Raw genomic sequence first — 10735 nt, forward strand, 5'->3', positions numbered from 1 at the left:
CTTGCGCTGAATTTGACAGTTATTAAAGGCACCAGTAATGCAAAATGTAGCTCATATTAGGAGACTCTCAGTCTGTATGCACATTACAATTTGATCAGTTTCATGTGGGTGTAGTACTGAAATGTTGACAGTGTTACTATGCAGAATGTAAAATTACACTATCCAAAACAGTCTTCTTCATAATCCATTACTGGATTAATAAAAAGTACACAAACTAGATGAATAAAAAATTGGAAATTTTAAAATAGGAATAGGGATCGTTGAAAAAAGCCATGAAACAAAGAAGGGATCGCTGGGGTGGTAATATAAACCACAAATCCCTATTTGTGACCGAATTTTGGAAAATCACCCTTATGGGTGCATTTGACACATTAAATATTTAGTTCTGAAACGCAGCATTATAAGTTAAAGTCCTACCCATTTAAGGGCAGAATAAACCATAGATACCTTGAATTACAAGAAAAAAATTGAAATATTTGAAAAGTGTTTCTGCTATTAACAGTACCTTGCTAGTTTAAAAATTCTAATTATTTCAGGCACGACCATAAGGGTGATTTTCCAAAATTCGGTCACATTTTGACTCACTTCAAAATGACAAAGCATAACTAAAGATTTATGACAGAGAGTCAAAATAGGGATTTGTGGTTTACATTACCATCCCAGCGATCCCTTCTTGTTTTGTGGCTTTTTTCAGTAATCCTTATTTCTATTTTAAAATTTCCAATTTTTTATTCATTTAGTATTACTTGATTCTTCCACAATCTACTTTTTCTTTTTGATTGTTGTTTTTTTTTAGTATATGACTGTTCTATTAGAGTACCTTCTCAATCTTAAAAGGTGTAAGGCTTTGCACCCTGTGAAACAAGAGTGAAGATGCAGAACTGATGGTCATTCTGTGCCTCTTTCTAGTGTGTTCACATGATGTACAATTAAATAATTGTGACCCACTGAGCAAAAACCTAATTTTTGAAATAAATTGCATTGCGTGAGACGTGTGCTATACAAAAATAATTTTATGCATGTTTAGTCAGTAAACAGTCAAACAGTACTAGAATTGGTATATAACTTCTATACCATCAGATTTTCCTCTACATGTAGATTAAGAACATTTTTGCTTCGTTTCTGTATGTGCCACAAAGCAAATGTGTACCAACCAAATGTGAGTTATGTGCTTGCAGTAAAATGTAACTTTATCATCACTGTTTCTAAGCTTGAACAGCCTTCTTGCTTGAAACCATAGGTGGATATAGACCAAAATCTGTACCTTGATAGTTCATGGTTAACACAGTGAGATCACCATAGTCTGTAGTACTCGTGACTTATAAAAGAGCACTTGTAATTTATTTTCAGTTATAGTCACTTGATTGCTTTCCTCTTCCTGCTATCACTATAACTCCAAACATATTCAACAGATGCTGAAACTTTAACAGCCTATTGTATTTTACCTCCAGATAACAAAGAAGTCATAAAATAAACTATCCAGGATTTTGCTAATCATGAAGGCTTGCACTTTCTCACAACAAAAAAAAAGTTGTCTACAAACCAGCCTCACAATACCTTCATGGAGCTTTGGCAGGAATTATCAAGCCCAAAAATGCCTTCTGCCAATAGGTCACTATGTTGCCACAAAATTAGAAAAAAATTATTCAGTGGAATTTTGTACTGACTGACCAACTAACAAACAAGTGTAACTCAATAACAGCATAGATACTATACTAATAACAAATTGGAAGCTCTGTTTCGTGTGCTGGCACTCCTCATTGTACCACATCTAGAAGTAATTAATTTGACAGATGCGTCATGTTATTAGTTACATGGCAAACTTGGTTGCTATGCTCTGTTATCAAGGACGGGATTTGGCACTTGAACTATGGTAAGTGCCTAGGATGAAATATAAGTGAGTAGTTTTATACTATTTAACTACAGTTGTCTCGTAGTACAATGTTATGCAAGGAAACCATATTGTATGCCTTGCCATGTCTTTGAAGATATAACAGTAAAACTAGTGGCATTGTATTAAATTTCAATTGGTTTGTGCTACACGCTGGTACGGTTCAACGCTTTCTCCAAATGTTTTTTTTAGTGCTAACCAAGCCAGAAGTCAGTACCTGTTTTGGGCATTTCTAAGTATCATCCAGACACTTGCTGAAATTATGGCAAAGTTAAGTGATTGAAGAGTGGCTAAGTGTAGCAATTACAGTTCTTTGTTTTCTACAGATGAACTTGCAGCTTGCACAACCCTTAGCGAAGCGAGCGTTTAAATAACCAGACTTTTAAAACCTTTTGCAGCTGTTCACAAACCGAAAGATAATGTGCAAAACTATGAAGAGTGTGTACCTAGAATGTACACATTATATTGAGTCCGCAAATAGAGCTTTCAATCCCATGTATCTATGATAACAGCTAAGGCTACGGCCTACGAGCTTGATTTTTTTTCACTGTTAGATGCTACTTCAGTCCAACAGGTGCTTTTGGCATACCGTAGTATGTACAATGCATGCATCATGGACTTACTTTGTGCCGCATTTCTTTTTACAAGTCCTGGTTGCATATAATACCTTCTATTGGCCATCACATTTATAACAAGAATCATCATAGTGACTGGATTAATTGGAGAGACGTTTCTTGCATCGCTCTTCATTTGTAATGCTATACAGCTGATAACAAGGAAAGCACACAGGAGAATTCAGATAGATGCTTGAAGCAGCTGGTCAGAGGGCGGTACATACTAAGTGGCCAGTTATCCAAAATGACACTGTATTAACTTGTTTCTGTATTAATACTGGGATATACATAACACAAGTATAGCATGCAGCAACTAAGTATAATTAGCTACGTATATACAGTCTAACTTGTAACTCACTAAATTTCTTTAAAATCTGTGTGTACATCTTTAGTGGTGAACTGGTCCTATGCTCTCTAAGCCAGTGGGAATTGTAAGTCCTGGGAAGTGTCTTGAATAATATCTCTCAGTCAAATCAGTCTTATCTGTTGAAATAATCAAATGTACTGCTGGTCCTGCGCAGTAATATAGATCCATGTAAAAACAGCCAAGCTGTAGAAAAAGGGTGCAGCCTTCAAAAGCCTGTGTGAAAAAAGTTGTAAGATCAAAGGTGGCAGCCAAGAAATGGGTGCAATTATGTTAATGTCAATCAGTTGTAATAATGGCCAGAGCATTACTTTTAACTGATTGGCAATTTGGCATTAACATCACTGCAGCTGCTTCTTGGCCACCACTTTCAATTTCACAACATTTTCACCTAGGCTTTAAAGTTGCACTCTTTTTTTACAGCTTAGCTGTTTTTGCATGGATTTCACTTATTTTTGTACTTTAAATACCCCCAAACCCAACTATGAACTGGCTTTGGAACTTGTAATATCCTCTTATATAGCACAATGATGTATGGAACACAGAAGTTACAATAGTATTATAGTGTGGATTGTATTTTATTACTAATACTTTATTATTTTAAATATACCAAACCCAGCCATGAACTGGTTTTAGGGATTGTTTTTTTTACCAAATTTTTTCTTGTCTACATGAACAGAAAATACAATAGTATTGTATTGTAGATTTTATACCGATGTGAATTTTTGTAATACTCTAATAAAGCACACATTTTTGAGGACTTATAATAGAACACACAGAGAATGTTCTAGAGCAATATAGTCCGTATAAAAACAGCCAAGCTGTGAATAAAGGTGCAGCCTTAAAACGCCTGGGTGATAAAAGTTATGAAATCAAAAGTGGCCGCCAAGAAATGGCTGCAATGATGCTAATACTAATAAGTTTCAACAATGCAAAAACAGCCATTATTAAATTTATAAACATTAACATCATTGCAGTTGATTTCACCTTTGATTTCACAACTTTTTTCGCCCAGGCTTTTTAAGACCATACCTTTTTTCATAGCTTGTGCAGATATCAATTCTTTTTGTAATTGCAAGTTCCAAAGCCAGCCTACGGTTGGTCTTGACACTTCCTTTCAACTTCCCCCCTTTATTACAGGAATCATCAAAGACAATGTAGCTATATGTGTGTACAAAGAACTGAAAATAAGACAAATTTTGAAGGTGCAATGATAGCTGGGCAGATTCGACTCAAATTAGGAATGGGACCCTGAGAAAGTTTCCACAAAAGAAATGATTAATTACTGTTCAAGCACTATTAAACTACGGATACATGAAAACAGTATTTTCTTGGTTTCGTACAATGAGTATGTCACCTGCCTGCACCGTTCTAGAATTTCCACTGATAGATCTACAAGTTATCATTCTGGTGTACTAAACCAAAGCCTCCATTTATAAGGTAGAAATTAAGTGAGGTGAGCAACTGACAGGAGTGACAGAGTAGTAAAGGGCTTGGGTATATAGGTGTGGAGGTTCCTGGTTCGAAACCTGGAGTGTTTTCTTGCACACAGATTTTACTTTTCAGTGACTGTTCTATTAGAGTATCTGGATCACGCTTTTTCCACATGTTTGCTAGCTCTTTAGCTAATACTCTCAGTACTTTCAAACCACAAAAGATTTGTACAACAACAGTAACTTCATGTAGACTAATTTTCTCAAGTTATTCCATCAAGCAGATTATCCTGTAGGCGTGACAACAAATTGCTTTTGCAATTTTCAAAATCACGCATAATTCCATTGTTCTTAGTTCAATCTGTTTGAAAACTGGGCTGTAAATGTGCTGCATTATGCTCTTACTGCCCTCCAAATTTAAGTCAATCAACTAAAGCATGCATGAGGTATAGTGAGTGGAGCAAAAAGAAAAAGCAAAAGATGAAGAAAAATACAAAGAAAATAAGACAAACTTTGAAGGCACATATCTCGGTGATGGCTGGGCAGATTCAACTCAAATTTGGAATAGGAGGTATCTTACCCCGATGGAGTTTCTGCTGGTTGATTTCCGTTCAGGAACTATTGAACTACGAATGCGTGAAAACAGGATTTCTTGATTCCTGTAAAGTACACACTTGTCCGTCGTATGTCTGCATTAGCTGTACTTGGCTGCACAACACACTATCGTGTGTCCTGATTTCCTTTAGTAGATCTATGAAATAAGAACTCTAACATTGAGTAGATTTAAACTAGAATTTTCATTTATAATTTAGAAATTATATGAGCTGAGCAGCTAACAATGATTCAGTGGTTAATGGTTTGGGAGTTAGGTATGGAGGTCCCTGGTTTGTGCTTTAACTACTTGGTGACTGTTCTATTTGAGTATTTTGACCCCACAATTTTACTATGTTGCATCTCTCACAGTGACTTCCTCTTTAAACCACAAAAGGTTTGAGCTATGATGGCAAACCTACAATCAGACTGATTTTCAAGCTATTCCCTTACATGGTTTACTTTGCAGGTGTGACAAAAAATAGTCTTTTTATGCAAATAATAGTTCATAATTCCATGGATATATACCATATATGACCGTATTAAAGCCGGGCTCAAATACATGCAGGGGCTCATTTAAACGCCGGGGTGCTAATGACATGCACTGAAATAAATGCCGGGGTTCTAAACTCATGTCAGCTGCTACACAGTAATGTCTCGTCACCAGTCTTATGATGTCTTGTCTTGTTCGACTATGCCTTCTCTTCTGGTGATGGCCATAGCGTATAATTTTATTGTGGTAATTGTCACCTTTCTGCCCGACTTCCAATGTTTCACCCAGCAGAGGAGTCCAAATGGTTTTATGTATGTGATGGGCTATGGATTTCGTATTTCGTAGGTACTTGTACTGGCACCTGTCATTCTCAACAAGTGGCTAGTAAGAAATAAACGCCTGGGTCCAAATTAATGCCAGTCTCGTTTAAATGCCGGGTCAAAAATGATTTATAGGAAATAAATTCCTGGGCTTCTATACGGTCATATACGGTACTTGGTAATTAAATTCACCTCAATATTTAATGTCACGGCAATTGAGTTTCACATTTCTGTTTTATACTGGTTTTTGTAATGTGCACAAAAAGAAGAAAAATTAAGCCCCCGGAAAAATGAAAAAATTGTGTGGTGCACCAGCTTTCTTGGCCACATGACACACTACCACGTGTCTTGATACAGTGTAATTTCCTAATGTACTATACTCATGTTCTAATAAACAGAAATATACTGACTTTTACTGAAAAAGTAAAAATATCTATAGGTCCCTTTTCCCATGTCCCTCCTCACATTATTTTGATGTTTAATGTTAATGCTTCTTGGTACATAGGTGTCCGACATTTAAAACGCGAGAAAGAGAGCAATGTATGACATTGAAATGAACTCATATACCTTTTAAAAACTTTTGGTTGTGTGGGTTATGCTGCTGCTGTGTTCTACAAAACTTCCTTGTCTCTCTCCAGAAGAGGTTGTCATCAGCATTGAAACTGGTCACTACTGCTGACCTGGATGACCTGCTGATCTGGATAGCAATTCGGGCCACACCCAAATGTGATCTGGATTAATTACCTGAGGTGTACAACAAGAGTTACATTTTGGGCGTTTGACTAGCGTGAAAACTTTAGGTTTATAATTACTCGGTGGGCATGGTTTCATGTAAAGTTACAGACAGCACGATACATTTACTGTAAGTGTGTGTGGCTTTGTGCATACCTACACACTTCAACACACCGTACTGATAAATTGGCATGGCTCTGCGTATGCTTATTATCAGTTATTATAGTGGGCATGGTTCATGAAAGAAGCTGGTCTACCACAAGTCTAGACTATGTCTCGTACAATAACAACTGATTAGTTGGCATGGCTCCACATAAGCTGCAGACAGCAACAGGCATGGATTCATGCATACCTATGGACTTCATTACTATTGATTAATGGGCATGGCTGCATGTATCCCTACAGACAGTAATCCTGAGAAGTGGGAATGGCTCACAAAAGAAGCTAGGTTGCAGCAGGAGTAGAATACGACGTGTTAATAATATGTTTCCACATTGTCAAACTAATAAAATTAATTCATTTCACATGTGATCTAATCTGGGTCATAATCTATAAAGCAGGATGACCCACCGCACAAAATATGATCAATTGACTGCAGTTTCAATACTGGTTTCCATATAGTTCTGTGATATATGGTTACACTAGGATTAGTTGTTCCATTATGCTCCAGTGGCGTAGCCAAGAGGGGCGAGGGGGGGCATTTGCCTCCCCATCACCGTAGTGTTTTTTTTAAAACTTCTGTTACAAGCTTACCAGTAACTGACATGCAACCCAAATTATTGTTTGTGCACTACTACGTGAGTGCACATAACATTCAACTCGTTTGTGAATCGTGTAATAATACGATGATTTCTGCATGTTACAAGTAATGAATAATACGATGTGCTAATGCCAGAATCCCCAGGGGTTTCCCCCGTATAGATACTATGCCTTCACCGAATGAAAATATTAGACACACAATTCTATATATTTACTCACGCGATAGTGCATTTTTAGAACCTAAAAGACAGGTGACCCGCTCAAAGTGACTTCGCAAGAGTCGTAACTTAGAAATGACAAGTGACGCTACAAGCCTACTGCCTACAAGGTGATAAAGTGTTAAATAGACCAACTTTATTTTCCCGAGTTATTCACACTGGATCTTCGTACAGTGTAGTGGCATGCCAGCAGTGTTGGGAATAAGTAACGTGTTACGTAATATTATTACTTTTGTGGTAACTAAGTAATATAATGAAATACGCTATAAAAACGGGTAATATAACTCAAGTTACTTTACTTACAAATGTAACGCGTTACCTAAGTAATATAGTTACTGTAATGAGCCTAATATTACGTAATATTATTACTACAAGTAACAAAGTTACTAATCTCGTTAGTAATCCACTGAGTAACGCCTAGCCACAACAAAGTAACGAAGCCTACCGAATGAAGCTTATTCACCAGCTTCTTACTTATAACCAAGATTTGCACATTGTCCAACAACGCAATCATTTCACGTGATAAAGTGGTAGTTTCACACGTGACAGCTTAAGGCTGTGGACACAAAGTAATATAATATGTAATATTATTATAGTTATGGGTAATATGTAACTGTAACTAAATAGTTCAGTTGCAAGTAATATGTAATATGTAACTAGTTGCTTTTACAAAGTAACTTGCCCAACACTGCATGCCAGCTAATTTTTTTTTTTACTTTATCAGTCAGTCAGACGATCCGTCACAAGGTTACAAATACTGCTAGCAGGAGGTGTAGAGCTCGGATTTCGTGCCAATACGTGGCGTTTGAATTTCGCCTGCTGAAGTGAGTGAGCTCGTCATACTGTGCCAATGTACTAGGACTGCAGCACAGTGACGTAAGTAACTGTGACACAGTGTATTTGCACTAAAGTATTCACAATGTAGTTCTACTAAATTGTGGGCGAATTTGTTGGAGTACAGTTGTGGCACATGCGATTGATGATGCTCGACAGTGATAACTGGTAATGAAGTAGTGTTGTAGCTAGTTACAAAAGCTGTAATAATACAACACCACATGTTGGCTAGCCCATCATTGGGTCATTAGCCTTGTGCAATTATGAAGAATGTCGAATGTTTTGTGGGGGATACCTGCCCCCCCCCCCCCCCCCCCCCCCCGCTACCACCTTCTGGCTATAAATATAGCTACGTCCCTGTGCTCATATCAGGAATGTCAGAAGCACTTGACCTTGTACTAGCTGAGGATCAAGTGGCTCATTAACATCTCAGTGCTAGGGGTGCTGGTTACCCCAGCAAAAAAAATTCACAGAAAAATATAATGGGAGATACCTGTACACAATGGAGACTTTTTGTTGTTGAATTCCTCAGCTCTGTGCAGAGGGTGGGGCATTACATAATTGATACCAACGTAACAGATGTATGCAATGCTAACCGATTTTCATTACGATAAATTGATTCTATCTCCTAACTCGGCAAGTTTCCAACTGAACATTAGCTATCAGTAGTCGGAATTCGCATGGTCTAAGTTACGCGAAAATAACGCATTTGTATTGTATTTTAAGGATAAAGGCTTATGCCTGTACATCCATAAACAAAATTAATTACGTACTTAGCTATAGAGCAGTTTCAAAACCATGGTAACCAAAAATTACGTAATGGACCACACCCAAATCGCCATGTTTTTGTACCAGATTGCTAGATGTTGCAAGTTGAATTCCTCGCTAAATCCATGCCAAGACTTATTAATACGTGAGTAAAATAGATGCCAGTGATAGAATAAAATGTGCAGGTGAGTTATTAGGCATTAAAAGATACGTACTGCCTCCCAACAGGGCAGTTTCGAAGGAAAGAGAAATGCGTAAAAATGGATTTGGCCAAATTACGACCTATTCACCGCCCAAAGGTGGTTAAAACTAGGGGAAAACTTACAGTATACGTCTTTACCCAGCACCACAGCAGCGTACAGCCACATCCAGCTATCCCAGGATTAGCCAGAGCTCCTGAAAGGCACGAGACCGGTAATGGCGTACTACCAAACTGTGATAAAACGCCAGAAAAAGAAGACTCTTAGTGGTGAATTTTGCTAGAGTTAAGTTTTATTGTCGAAATCAACCATCAGTTAAACTTTAGCGGTCTTATTTTGCTGTCTGCTTTTTCACACGAAGTGGGAATCCCAGCACATGAGCGATTCTGGCTAACTCGGGGATAGCTCGATGTGGCTGTACGATGCTGTGGTGCTGGATAAAGACCTATACTGCAGGTTTCCCCTAGTTTTAACCACCTTTGGGCGGTGAATAGGTCGCAATTTGGCCAAATCCATCTTTACGCATTTCTCCTTCCTACGAAACTGCCCTCTTGGGAGGCAGTACGGATCTTTTAATGCGTAATAACTCACCTACATACTTTATTCTATCACTGGCATCTCTTTTCCTTACGTATTAATAATCTTGGCATGAATTTAGCGAGGAATTCAACTTGCAACATGAAACAGTCTGGTACAAAAACATGGCGATTTGGGTGTGTCCATTGCGTAATTTTTGGTTACCATGGTTTTGAAACTGCTCTATTCTAATTACTATACACGCATGTAACGTAATGCCTATTTTATGATACTTCTAATATGCATATATTGCTTTACAGAATATGGGATTACTCTCTCTACAATGCATACATATGGGTAATTAGTGTACCTGTGCAAGTGCCTTCGTTGTCCAAAGCAACCTCCATATACTCACTCCTTGTCTCACAACAATGGCGAGTGCAGTATCCTAAACTCCGCATATTGGTTAGTAAACTGTTTTTTAATTTTTTCTATCAGTGACTACGTGCCAGTGGCTATGTGGTGAAAATAATTGAGCCAATTGTAGCATATATAGTCTCGCGTAGCCAGGCCCTTTTCTTTCTTTTGTGTAAGGGCGGGGAAAGAAAAGGGCCTGGTGAACATGGTATAGCATCGTCGTTGGCCTATCCTGAGATTGTGGGGATTCAACTGCGCAGCTTCCGGATTGTTTGTGGGTGCGAATGACGTGTGTTGTTAACCGTTGCGTCATTTGCGTCCTGTTGCCATAGATATAAAGCGTGATCAGCATCATTTGCGTTCTATTACCATAGCTACTGCTTTTATATCTATGGCAACGGGATGCAAACGGTGTAATAGTTAGCAAATCACGGCATTCGCACCCACAAACAATCCGGAAGCTGCGCAGTAGAATCCCCACAATCTCGGGATAGGCCAACGACGATGCTATACTATGTTCACCAGACCCTTTTCTTTCCCGCCCCCACAAAAAAGAAAGAAAAGGGTCTGGCTACGCGAGACTAG

This window comes from Dysidea avara, chromosome 7 (assembly GCF_963678975.1).
Source record: "Dysidea avara chromosome 7, odDysAvar1.4, whole genome shotgun sequence".
NCBI lineage: Eukaryota > Metazoa > Porifera > Demospongiae > Dictyoceratida > Dysideidae > Dysidea > Dysidea avara.